At 36.8% G+C, this 14253-nt stretch overlaps 1 protein-coding gene across 1 annotated transcript in view; it reads right to left on the bottom strand.

The window, feature by feature from the left end:
* LOC134791428 (nibrin) overlaps positions 1 to 12513 on the bottom strand; it is a 40456-nt gene extending 27943 nt beyond the window's left edge. The window contains exon 1 of the mRNA XM_063762448.1: positions 12508 to 12513. The gene's annotated coding sequence lies outside the window, so the exon portion shown is untranslated. The remainder of the gene's footprint in view (positions 1 to 12507) is intronic.
* Positions 12514 to 14253: the final 1740 nt, after the last annotated feature.

Here is a 14253-nt window from a genome sequence, read left to right as displayed (position 1 = left end):
AGATGTTTTTTTTTAAAAACGAAAGTGGGGAGGTCAACTTCACGTGAAGTTGACCGCCCCATATCGAGTGCCCGCAAATGGCATATCTATATCGTTAGTTCATCGTTAGTTCACGTTAGTTCAGTATATCAAATCGTTAGGATCCGACGCATAACCTGTGTACGAATTTTTTTTTAAGTAGGGGAGCGCCAACACCGTCTTCCGCTCCAAAACTGTATTTATGGTTCCAATCAATTGGAATCGATATGTAGTCGTTAGTTCATCGTTAGTTCACGTTAGTTCAGTATTTTAAATCGTTAGGATCCGACTAAAAGATGTTTTTTTTTTAAAAACGAAAGTGGGGAGGTCAACTTCACGTGAAGTTGACCGCCCCATATCGAGTGCCCGCAAATGGCATATCTATATCGTTAGTTCATCGTTAGTTCACGTTAGTTCAGTATATCAAATCGTTAGGATCCGACGCATAACCTGTGTACGATTTTTTTTTTAAGTAGGGGAGCGCCAACACCGTCTTCCGCTCCAAAACTGTATTTATGGTTCCAATCAATTGGAATCGATATGTAGTCGTTAGTTCATCGTTAGTTCACGTTAGTTCAGTATTTTAAATCGTTAGGATCCGACTAAAAGATGTTTTTTTTTTAAAAACGAAAGTGGGGAGGTCAACTTCACGTGAAGTTGACCGCCCCATATCGAGTGCCCGCAAATGGCATATCTATATCGTTAGTTCATCGTTAGTTCACGTTAGTTCAGTATATCAAATCGTTAGGATCCGACGCATAACTTGGGCACGAATTTTTTTTAAAGTAGGGGAGCGCCAACACCGTCTTCCGCTCCAAAACTGTATTTATGGTTCCAATCAATTGGAATCGATATGTAGTCGTTAGTTCATGTTAGTAGCATGTGAAATCGTTAGGATCCGACTACATTACGTATTAAAAAAAAAACTTAAGTGGCCCCACTTAAGGGTCAACTTCACGCTACCGCCGAATAACCGATAACCGATTTTATGGTTTCTATCAATTAGATTCGATAGATAATCGTTAGTTCACGTTAGTTCAGTATATCAAACCGTTAGGATCCGACGCGTAACTTGTGTGCGGATTTTTTTTAAAGTGTACGCCAGCGTACCTACAAAAAAAACGGTCACCCATCCAAGTACTGACCCCGCCCGACGTTGCTTAACTTCGGTCAAAAATCGCGTTTGTTGTATGGGAGCCCCACTTAAATCTTTATTTTATTCTGTTTATAGTATTTGTTGTTATAGCGGCAACAGAAATACATCATCTGTGAAAATTTCAGCTGTCTAGCTATCACAGATCACGAGATACAGCCTGGACAGACGGACGGACGGACGGACGGACAACGGAGTCTTAGTAATAGCATGCCCTCCCATCCCGAAGGCGTTATAATTATTTTCAAATGGATATCATAGTGTGTGTATCATAATCGGCCATTACGAAATTTTTATCGTACAGATTAAGATTGATTAAGAGATATTTAAAGCGTCATAAATTAAAAACGTTATAAATGAAATACAAACATTAATAACAACACGAATTCAATGCATTAATTTACGAAATTTGAAACCCCAATTATATTGCAACTGACTACGTTATGAGCAACAGCGCACGACAATTATTTCAAGCTGTCGAAGTAATATTGAATATTGACACTAGATGGAGCCACCACGATTCTAGTATGTTTTACGTCATTCGAAAACGGAACGAGTGTGGGTTTCTTTTCCTGAGTTTTGTTTTTCGTTTTAAGACATGATGTGAAGTTTGATTTAGAATAATTATTAATTACAATCGAGTTTTAAATTACGGAATTTAGGTACATACCTAATCTAAATGAGTAATCTATTTTAAAGTAGGCCTGACGTTAAAATACAAATTAAAGAACTCATAGGGCGATGTCTTTCAAAACACATGAATGCTTTGTTTCTAAACAAAATGCATGTTTTGATTTCGCTTGGTGTCCATGTCCAAGTCAAACGCGCATTTTACTCCTTTATTGACCGAAGCGTTTGCGAAGGTCTCCGTTTTATCTCGGGCCAAAATCGTATGTCCGGACGTTCTCCTCGGTTCAATTCTCAACCGATTCTTATCAAATTTTATGACCAGATTCTAGAAATAAAATAGTTTTTTTTCGATCCGAATATTAGATTTTTTTTTCAAAATGGCGGAAAGAAATAGTCGTATTAATATCATAGGAGTTTTTTTTTCTTTTTGAGATATATTTACAGTGCTTGTCAAAAATGTACTAATTTAGTAACGCTGGTACATAAGCCGTCTAGGAGGTATTTAGATATATCATTGTATGTAGATTTTTACTTGAGATTAAGTAGCCAAATTTCGTCACTTTAAGTAAGTGCTATGATGGCGCAGTTTGCAAACACTTGCTTTGATGCATGGAGGTGCCTAGTTCGATCCCCAGTAAAGTGTAACTTTTTGTAAATTTTAAATTTTGTATTTTTGATTGATCAAGCGAGTGCAATCTTTTATTTAACTTTTCGTTAATTTCGTTTTTCCAAATTATTCTAAAAGGCGTAGCCTTACATTTTTTATTCAGTTTTAAGCTATGCTCGCGAGGTCTACAGAGGGTCTACCGCGAACGACGTTGCCACAACTGTTGCCACAGCGCCACTGGTTTATTAATTTCCTTAAATTGTAAACGACGATCTGCATTAACCGCGAAAATCGAAGTTTGTAAGACTTCGAGAGTTAGACCAAGCTAAATTGACAGGGATTTTGATGGTACAGACAGACTGTGCAAGTATTTTTTTTTTTAATTTCATAATTTAATAGAAGTTTGACGTTTAAAATAACACTAATGAAATAGCTTGGTATGACTCATGCAACTATCTCTGTCACTCTAATTACGACTTAATTTGACTAAAAGAGAAAGATGCCCACACTTTGCAATATTCGATCGCGGGGCATGCCTGCCTCTGGCATTCAGGCGAACTTTTTTGTTGACGGACGGACTCCGACAATTACTGCACTCATTACTGCGACGGGGAGTACGGGCCGATTTATTAATTTTAAGCACAAAAGACTGTTGAAAACGATATATAGATAGGACACCATTTTACAAATTGACCAAGTCAACTCCCACAGTAAGCTCAATAAGGCTTCTATCTATCTATCTTTTTCAATATATAAATATGTTTTTATAAATACTGTACCTATACGTGTGTGTGAACCTAGCATATCAAGTGCTAGCATCTCAAACTTTTATGAGAGTTCTAGTAGCATCCCTAATAGTTCTACAGTTCTAGATGGTTTTTTTAAATAGTTATGCTCATTTTCGCGAAAAAAATGAAATTTTAAAATGAGATGCTAACTTCACGTTTTGACACTCCAGCATCCCAGCCATTACCCACTCCACAGCCTCGAAATAGCATTTAAATGAAAGATACTAACATTTTTAGACGATATATAATGAGTTCTAGTCAAAAGTGTAAAAAAAAATTTTTTCATATATGTATGGGACACGAACATGAAAAATAATTGTAGGTAAATTCTGATTAATGCTAAGTTTGAGCAAAAATCCCAGTTTGGACAACCAGCTTCTCAGCAGTTCTGGATAGCCAGCTCCCACGTGCACTAGAATAACCACAGTTCTATCTTCTAGAAGAAAATTTGACAGAGTTTTGATAGAATATCTCCGAAAATAGTCTTAAAATCGAGTAAATGCTAAGTTCTCAGCGTAGCATCCCAGCCAATGCCGGTCTGATACCCAGCATCTCAGCAGTTCTGGATACGCAGGTCCCTAGTGCACTAGAATAACCACAGTTCTATCTTCTAGAAGGAAATTTGGCAGAGTTTTGGAGGATTATGTATGAAATAGTCTCGAAATTGAGAAATAGCTAAGTTCGGAGCTTAGCATCCCAGCCAATGCGGGTTAGATACCTGTCATCTCAGCAGTTCAAGCACCCTAGTGCATTAGAATACACGCAGTTCTATCTTCTAGAACGAAATTTGGCAAAGTTTTGAAAGATAGTCTTTCAAAACTCCAAAAAAGTATTTTAATCGAGGAATTGCTAAGTTCTGAGCTTGGCATCCCAGCCAATGCAGGTGAGACACCCAGCATCTCAGCAGTTCTGGATAGCCAGCCCCCTGGAGCACTACAATAACCACAGTTCTATCTTCTAGAAGGAAATTTGACACAGTTTTGATACACTCTGTCCGAAAATAGTATCGAAGTCTCAAAATCGAGAAATAGCTAAGTTCTGAGCTAGCATCCCAGCCAATGCGGGTCAGACACCCAGCATCTCAGCAGTTCTGGATAGCCAGCTCCAAAGTAAAATAGAATAACCACAGTTCTACCTTCTAGAAGGAAATTTGACAGAGTTTTGATAGACTATGTCCGAAAATAGTCTCGAAATCGAGTAAATGCTAAGTTCTGAGCGTAGCATCCCAGCCAATGCAAGTCTGATACCCAGCATCTCAGCAGTTCTGGATAGTCAGCTCCCTAGAGCACTAGAATAACCATAGTTCTATCTTCTAGAAGGAAATTTGACAGAGTTTTGATAGACTATCTCCGAAAATAGTATCGAAGTCTCGAAATCGAGAAATAGCTAAGTTCTGAGCTAGCATCCCAGCCAATGCGGGTCAGACACCCAGCATCTCAGCAGTTCTGGATAGCCAGCTCCAAAGTGCACTAGAATAACCACAGTTCTATCTTCTAGAAGGAAATTTGACAGAGTTTTGATAGACTATGTCCGAAAATAGTCTCGAAATCGAGTAAATGCTAAGTTCTGAGCGTAGCATCCCAGCCAATGCAAGTCTGATACCCAGCATCTCAGCAGTTCTGGATAGTCAGCTCCCTAGAGCACTAGAATAACCATAGTTCTATCTTCTAGAAGGAAATTTGACAGAGTTTTGATAGACTATCTCCGAAAATAGTATCGAAGTCTCGAAATCGAGAAATAGCTAAGTTCTGAGCTAGCATCCCAGCCAATGCGGGTCAGACACCCAGCATCTCAGCAGTTCTGGATAGCCAGCTCCAAAGTGCACTAGAATAACCACAGTTCTATCTTCTAGAAGGAAATTTGACAGAGTTTTGATAGACTATCTCCGAAAATAGTCTCGAAATCGAGTAAATGCTAAGTTCGGAGCGAAGCATCCCAGCCAATGCAGGTCTGATACCCAGCATCTCAGCAATTCTGGATAGGCAGCTCCCTAGTGCACCAGAATAACCTCAGTTCTATCTTCTAGAAGGAAATTTGGCAGAGTTTTGGAGGATTATGTTTGAAATAGCCTCGAAATCGAGAAATAGCTAAGTTCGGAGCTTAGCATCCCAGCCAATGCGCGCTAGATACCTAGCATCTCAGCAATTCTGGATAGCAAGCACCCTAGTACATTAGAATACATGCAGTTCTATCTTCTAGAACGAAATTTGGCAAAGTTTTTGAAACATAGTCTTTCAAAACTACAAAGAAGTATCGAAATCGAGGAATTGCTAAGTTCTGAGCTTGGCATCCCAGCCAATGCGGGTCAGACACCCAGCATCTCAGCAGTTCTGGGTAGCCAGCTCCCTAGAGCACTAGAATAACCACAGTTCTATCGTCTAGAAGCAAATTTGACAGAGTTTTGATAGACTATGAGTATAACATGAATAAAGCCTTTGTTATACAAAAGCGAGCCATGAGGACTATAGTGCGTATTCCACAAACTGAGTCCTGCCAGGAATATTTCATAAATCTTAAAATACTAATTGTCCCGTGTCTGTACATCCTTCTGCTCCTCACTGACCTGGTCAAAAGTCTAAAGGAGTACGAGACCAATGAAGAGAGGGAGACAGCTCTACAACAAGCTTCCCAGTGAGTGGAGGAACATCGATAGCCTTGTTATCTTTAAAAATAAATTAAAAACACTGCTGCTGAAAGAATGCTTTTATTTTATAGTGGAGTTTACGACCTACTTTAGTAATTTGTCTACGTAATGTTGGTAGTAATTATTTTAGATAAATACGTCTGATATTGTTCTGCATGTTAGATTTTATAATTCTTAGATTTAAGAAGGACCTAGATTTAAGGAACTTAGTATGTAGTTATATTAAAATACAATTGTCATATTGTTCATGAATAAATAAATATTAATAAATAAAAAAAATTGCCCTGTACGCTTGCCTCTTGCTCACACTATGTTGGTGCGAGCGAGACGGACTGCGAGTGAGTTAAGACGAAACGGGAGCTGAGCTAAAAGTCAATTTTGAGATTTCAAGCTGAATATACCCGTCGCTCTGACGGGGCGTGAGAGACTGTATTTGTGTGTGTAATGCACGCACACAGATGCGTACGCTTGCACCCGCGCGCGCCTCATTGCCGACAATTTGCAATGTTATTTTTCGTGCGTTACTGCCACGAGGCGTTCACTTATTACTTACTGTGTTGCGATTGAATTTTTTGACCCGGCTTACGTTTACGGAACTCGATAATCTTTCTACTACTGTGACTTGGCTTTGTTTACTTGACTTTGCTGATCAGCTTATTGTTTTGGACTCCGTGAGTTGTGGTTACCTATTGGACCGCACGCAATTCATCTACCTTTATTCAAGTAATTAAGCGTAATTAGCCGAAACCTTTATAAGAGTGTAATTCATAAGAAGTACATAAGATATAATTTATGTACTGGTTTGCTGTTAGCTTTTAATTGTATCACTTTACATATATGTTACTCAAATAACTAACACGGTTACACTGTTGTAAGAACATTATTTTTCAGGTAGGCCTTATTATACCTACTATAGGCCTTATTACCTCCTAGTACCTTAGTAGTAGTAGTACTACTACGGAAATTGATTCAAAGACTCAAGACTGACTTAAGTGGCAGTAGGGTGTAGGGTTTTTTCTAGGCTTAATGAGTTCGCTGAAGCTTATTTTTTATACTTAGCGCACAGAACCACTAGTTTAACAGTATCAGCTCTAACCACATGTCACCATTTTGTCCTTTACGTAACAAACTCAGGGGCCCAGAATATCCGATGTACCTATCAAATCAAGGTTCTGTATCAAATAAGGCCCGGTTATTATAGTTCGTTATTTTTTAGCATTAGAAAGAAGGTAAACAATCATGACGTGTCTTTTTATTAATAATTATTGAAAAACGCTTTCAAAAATTAGTTTATATTACTTATGAAAGCAAAAGAATATAAAAAAGTATATGATTAATACATACATACATACATACATACAATCACGCCTATTTCCCGGAGGGGTAGGCAGAGACCACGGATTTCCACTTGCTACGATCCTGACATACCACTTTCGCTTCCTTCACATTCATAACATTCCTCATACACGCTCGCCGGTTTAGGGTGCTCTTGCTCATTAATATGATTAATATGATTTATAATTCTAACATATTTGCTATGACTTATTTTTCAATGGTAATTTTTAATAAGACATGTCAAAATCTGTTACCTTAATGCAAAAAAAAACGAACTTTAAGCGTGCTAACTTTCAAAATTTCATTTTTTATAAGATAGTATAAGTAGATGGGCAAAAATTTTGCGTCCATGTCCACCAGTGAGTAAGTGATTGAGATACCTAAACATTTAACTTTATAATGTAAAATGATATAATTTACTAACCTACTCGTTTAATTTCAGGTAGGTTGAATAAGGAACCAAGTAACCATGGGGAGGAGCAGTATTTACTAACATTTTCTTTTTGGGTCTTCAGAGTGTATCGTTTCCTTTTTTTTGCACATATTACACTTAAATATATATTCTCTGTGTAAACCCTTACGTCTTTCAATGACAAAGGCAAGATCAGCAAATGTACAATTTGTATGATCGTGCCTGATATTTGAGATCACAGAAAATAAATATTTTTTCTCAAAAATGGACGGCAAAGTCGACTTTGCCGTTTAAAAAATAGGTTGCGAAGCGCGTAGTTTATGGTCAGTCAAAAATTAAAAAGTTAAAAACATTGCAGTCTCGATTTTGGGACTGCAATGTTGCATACAAATTCCATTATTTGTCGAGTTCCAAACTTTTTAAAAGTTGAAATGGCCATATCAAATGAAGGCACAGGCCCATTAAACAGCCAAACAGATGATTAGTACCGCGACTATTTAGCTGTCTCAAATAGGTTGGCGTATTTTCGGCAGAAAAATACACTTCTATTTTTTTATTAAAAAAATAAAAAGGCGGCAAAGCTAATTTTTTCAATTGTTTCTACTTTTTTCTGTGAAAATATATACGTAAGAACGTTGCTTTTGCAAAATATTTCTATGATATTTATATTTCTTGCACCATTTTTGAGAAAAGCACTATATATGACTCGGCTGGAAGGCTACTTGCTGGCTTCGGATTCAATTAAACGGACTCCCAAGGTCGTCCGTTTAAAACGAATCCTCAGCCTGCAAGTAGCTACTTCCGAGCCTCGACAATAATGTACTATAAATCCACTATTCTGCGACCTTCTAAAATTTTGTTTTATCATGATTCATGATCAAAAAGCTCGGATTCAATAGTCATATCAAACGTCGATTATGCAGTTGATGATAAGCTTGCATTTTCTACCATTGGTGCTGCAAATGCATCAACCGGTGGCGATAAACTTTGCCCTATTGTAAAACAAATTACTATTGTGATTGTGTCCAGCAAAAGGCCAAAATTCGGTTTACTTTCCTGTTTAAAATATTACTAATTTATTCATATTTCAGATTAGGTAACTGTCTGAATGTTACAATGCCAGCTGGCAAATTCTATCACATTTGTTTGTTTGGTAGTCATGGTAACATTCACTTACATTGATATCCTTATTAAGATCTGTATCTTATTATCCAGACCTTAAAATATTGCCACCGTTGCCCTTTAAAAAAATACTGTTTAAATAATTGGCTACTCAAACAATGCTTCTATAGTATAAATAATGACTACACAAAAATGGGTAGTATTGTATATAATGCACGAAATAAGGCCCGATTCTTAAGCGGGTTTAAATTTTGAGGCCATGTCCGCTAATACTATAGACAAAATATCAAGTTTAATAAACACAAAAAAAAAACATTGATGGGCCTTATTTTATAATTTAGGCCTTACTTTGTAATTTAAAGTAGAGTTAGGCCAAGAAAAATCTATAGCGATTTTGATAGAACACGCAGTGCAAGTATTATTTCAAACGTCGCTTCTATGAAATTATGACATATAAATAACACTTGCACTGCGTGTGCTATCAAAATTGCTGTAGACTTTTCTTGGTCTGACTCTAAAATATTCTTTATTACACCACAAACATAAAAACAAATTAAAAAAAAACCGGCGAAGTGCAAGTCGGACTCGCACACGAAGGGTTCCGTACCATTATTTATAAAAACAGTCACCCATCCAAGTACTGACCCCGCCCGACGTTGCTTAACTTCGGTCAAAAATCACGTTTGTTGTATGGGAGGCCCCACTAAAAATTTTATTTTATCCTGTTTTTAGTATTTGTTGTTATAGCGGCAACAGAAATAAATCATCTGTGAAAATTTCAACTGTCTAGCTATCACGGTTCGTGAGATACAGCCTGGTGACAGACGGACGGACGGACAGCGGAATCTTAGTAATAGGGTCCCGTGTTTTACCCTTTGGGTACGGAACCCTAAAACCGATTTACAATGTAGATAAAGGTAGCAACAGGCGGTCTTATCGCTGTTAGTTCTTATTCTTCGTTTGGTTAGCATTAGAGTGAAGGTGACGTGTCTTTTTTAAGCATGCAATCGTATAATTATTTAGCTTTTTTTGTAATAGTTATGTACTTAGTGGTTAATATTAGTATTTACTAATTTTTTTTTCAATAATGCTTAAAAACGAAGTATAGACATGACAACCAAATATTAACGCCATTGTAGGGCAGGCTATACAGAACATGAATCATTAGTACTGTCACGCTCCGTGATTGTTGAGCCATTTAGGGTTCTAGCTAAATTGGACATTCCATAGAGCACGAGTAAGTATGGAACAACCAATTCAGCTAGGACCCTAAATTGCTCGACAATTACGAAGCGTGCCTGTAGGTACCTAAAAATTTTGTTAACCCATTTTAACCATGCAATAAAATATTTTTGATTTTGATTTCTAATTTGAAATATTAGAATCAAAAAGTTCATAATAGATTGTATATCATAACTACAAAAATGTGTTCCCTACTCTCAACCCAAAACCCCTTGTATCTTAGGATCTAGATATTTTGCACACAAGACGGTTTATCGATAACTTCTTACATCACTAGATTATCGACATTAAATGTCGACTATTGCCCATCACTTTTCTGGCTGTGTACGTATTTAGAAACTTGACTCCGCCCCTAAAATTAGTGCGATAGGGACAACTGCAGCTGAGGCGAAAAATCCTGCGTAAAAATGACAAAAATCGAGGTTTCGTAGTCCTCTTTTTCCTCCCCCAAAACTTAACCAATCGTAACCAAATTTGGAAATCTAAATGATTATGAAATTATCTGTGTCGGACCGTTTTGCTTTTTTGGCTAATTGATATCAGTTTTGAATACCACGCCTCTCATTGCGGCATAGTCTATTAGGCCATTTTGGCCGTTTTTGAAGGGCTCTAGCGCCTTAAAAAACAAAAATATCAAAAAAAGCAAAACGGTCCGACACAGATATTGACAATATTAATCTGTGTTGAAAAAATCATTGCTCTAGCTTCAAAAACCACGGAGGAAAACGAGGACTACGTTTGTATGGAGGAATGACCACTCCTGTTGGCTCTTAACGTGATCACTGAAATTTAGGTCCGCCTTCGACTCAAATAAGGGTATACAAGGAGGGCCTGTCGCTACATTAGAAAGTCAGCTGCCTCTATCGCACTTGCATAATGGAGCGATAGAGACGCAGATAACAAACTTCGATTTTGTGATTCTCGATTTTTCGCGGTGGGCCAGTTAAATCTGATTGAATTTGCTTATCACCCATTTGCAATGTAGGTATTTTTCAAGTAAATTTAAAATAGTCAAATTTGGCATCAGTTTAGACACATAAGGAGTTTTTTTATAAACCATAGTGACAAATACTAGTAGGTTGAGTAAGGTCATTTTGCATGCACTTTGGTCTCAGGCGATGCCGCTTGGCACGATTGTTCCTTAGGTCAAACAAAGCTGATTTGCCCCGGTAGCCGGGAGATCGTACCATGCAGACCCCCCAAAAAGGGGGGGGGGGGGGTGAAAGGGTCGGCACCCCAGGTCCAATCTATGCTATATTCCTTCCTTCTAGCAACTAGGGCAAGTTGTATATCATTTTCGTATAATTTAGGGACGGGGAATTCATTTTCGAAATAATTATTATACCATTCCATACAAAAAAAATATTTTTGTACAAAAAATGAAAATGTTATGTAATTTTTTATGACAATTTTGGATGTTACAATCACAGTGTGGCGATTTGCACTAAATAAAAAATTGGACGATGTATCCCATGTATTCCTTATTCAGAAAAATATCACTTTATAGTAGGCACTTATACATTTTTTCGTAATAAAAAAATAATTTATAGAGCGTGGCGGTAACGATTTCCATACAAATGGAACTATGCCCAAAGTCAAAGATTAAAAATGTTTACTAAAACACTGAATTTGGCATTTTAAAAGTTTAAATAATTTTTCTATGCGTTTTTGCCCTTTTTTGGGACAAATTTGTTGTTTTTATTTTTCTTTCATACAAACTTTCTCCCCCCCATTCCCCCCCCTTAAGGGTTGATATTTTTAAATTGTAATTAATCGATGTTCAAACTTTCAGGTTAAAATGTTCAGTAGTTTAGGATCTACATGTGTTTGATCTAAAGACATTTTATTTCATAATATCCCATACATTATAATATCTAACAAAACTCTGCTTACTTCCAGACATCATACAATCTAAACCGCTGAAGATATGAAGCTGAAATTTTCAACATCAATTAAATGCGACAGGTCTAAGTTTAAGATAAAATAAAATTTTATAAAATCAACCCTTAAGGGGGGGGGGGGGAATGGGGGGGAGAAAGTTTGTATGGAAGAAAAATAAAAACAACAAATTTGTCCCAAATAAGGGCAAAAACGCATAGAAAAATTATTAAAACATTATATTTCAACTTGTTATTTTTCTAAAAGGTATAATAATTATTTCGAAAATGAATTCCCTGTCCCTAAATTATACGAAAATGATATATAACTTGCCCTAGTTGCTAAGACTAGGAAGGAATATAGCATAGATTGGACCTGGGGAGCCGACCCTTTCACCCCCCCCTTTTTGAGGGGTCTGCATGGTACAATCTCCCGGCTACAGGGCCAGGTCAACTTTGTTTGACCTAAGGAACAATCGTGCCAAGCGGCATCGCCTGAGACTAAAGTGCATGCTGTTCCATACATTTGTGTTCCTTACTAAACCTACTAATACAAATGTGTTAAGTACTTTACACTCTCTACAGGACAAGCCAAAACTAATAATATGAGCCCAGGATCGAGGCATTTATGCGCCCGAACTCGCATGCGATTTTAGTTACATTGCGGACTGTTGGTCACGTCCAATTCAACCGACCGATCAAAAACTGCAATGTAATGAAACTCGCATGCGAGTTCTCGCATCGTGTAAATGGGCCCCCGTAATAGATATTTGCTGACAGGGTCGAATAAATTTTCCCGAGTTTGAAGTTAAGCCGCAAGTTAAGCACGGCCAAACTTGAAAAAATCAATCAGTAAAAGCGAAATAACTACAGTTACAGATACACTTTCTGAAGAAAGGGAAGTGTATCTGTATCTACTTTTAAGCAATTTTTTGCTCATGTTACAGGCCACACTTGGTATAGTATGCTACATAGTAAACGTTGCCAAAAAATTTAACTTCTTATACCGGGTGTCTCTTGCAAAATCAAAAGATTATGTTTCTTTAGTTTTTGTCTTATTCATACAGTTTAAATATTAGTTTCAATGAACGCTATAATCACTTAATTGACGTCATTTGTGGCTCTTTAAACAACAAAATTCGCAATACATTGCGTCTTAAAAAACATTTTTAAAATCAAATCCTAAGTACAATATACCTACAGCTATGAATACAAGGATGAGCTCAATTTTAATAAACTCAAAATCGAACTGGTTACATACGTAGGTATAAATATATTATACCCAGACATAGAAGTTTTTGTGGCATAAACGAGTGTTTGAGAAAATGAAACATCGATAAGTCATAGATTAATATTTAAAATATGTAACTTCTGCTTGCTTTATATAGGTAAGTTACCGAGAAATTTTAATAATGCAAATCCATACAAAGCGCTACGTAATTTCTTTATTACATATATTTAGTACTTAAAAATTAAAACGTAAACTGTAGTAAGTATACGGTGTCAAAAACATATCAAAAGAGAAGAAGATATCGAACGTGTTGTGTATTTCGCGGTAGCTATATTCTTATAAAATGTAATACATATCTAAGTACATAACGTTAAGGTAACATCGATAACTGACATGTCGATATTTCATTTGGTCAATCACTTTTTTTTGCCACAAAAACTTCTATGTCTGATTATACCACTAAACCTTCGGACGCTAAACACTGGCAAATATTGTTGTCCTTAAACAAAAAATATAGCATAAGAATTTTTTATTAAATTTCAGATATCTTTTTTTATACAAATTAACAAATTAATTATAATTTTCAACGCTACAAAAAATACTAACTATAAAAATCAAACCTAAATGAACGTCATTATACTCGTATATTAATCATTCAAATTTATCATTTAACCTTTTCGACGCTGTGTCAAACACAAAAGCTGTCACTCAGACGCCACGTCACCGAAGTGTCAAAACTGAAATTGAACTTTATGCATATGCACGTAGGTCTATGTTGCTATATGGTCAGTGACCGATTAATCGGTCTTTGGCGTTGAACCTACAGTGCGGATATATCGGTCATTGGCGTCCAAAAGGTTAAAAGTAAGTACCTAGGTATATTCTACCAGCCAACATAACCTCTAGCCGCCCAGAGCCTCTACCATCAGTTTTAACATTGAAATAACGCTCACGTCTACGTAATTTACTTTCTGTACATCTCGCTTGCACTATTGCTCGCATATGCGAGTACGAGCGAGATGCATAGAAAGTAAGTTACGTAGACGTGAGCGTATATGTCAATGTCAAAACTGATGGTAGAAGTACAGAGGTCTATAAAAAGGTCTCCAGTTCTATTCTAATTTGAATCTTTATTTAAACAAATCAAAATTACATTTGCATTGGCAAGTTTTGATGTCTGGGTGGCTAGTGGAT

The sequence above is a fragment of the Cydia splendana genome, chromosome 6 (genome assembly GCF_910591565.1).
Source record: "Cydia splendana chromosome 6, ilCydSple1.2, whole genome shotgun sequence".
NCBI classification, from domain to species: domain Eukaryota; kingdom Metazoa; phylum Arthropoda; class Insecta; order Lepidoptera; family Tortricidae; genus Cydia; species Cydia splendana.
This window is presented reverse-complemented; position numbering and strand designations above follow the sequence as displayed.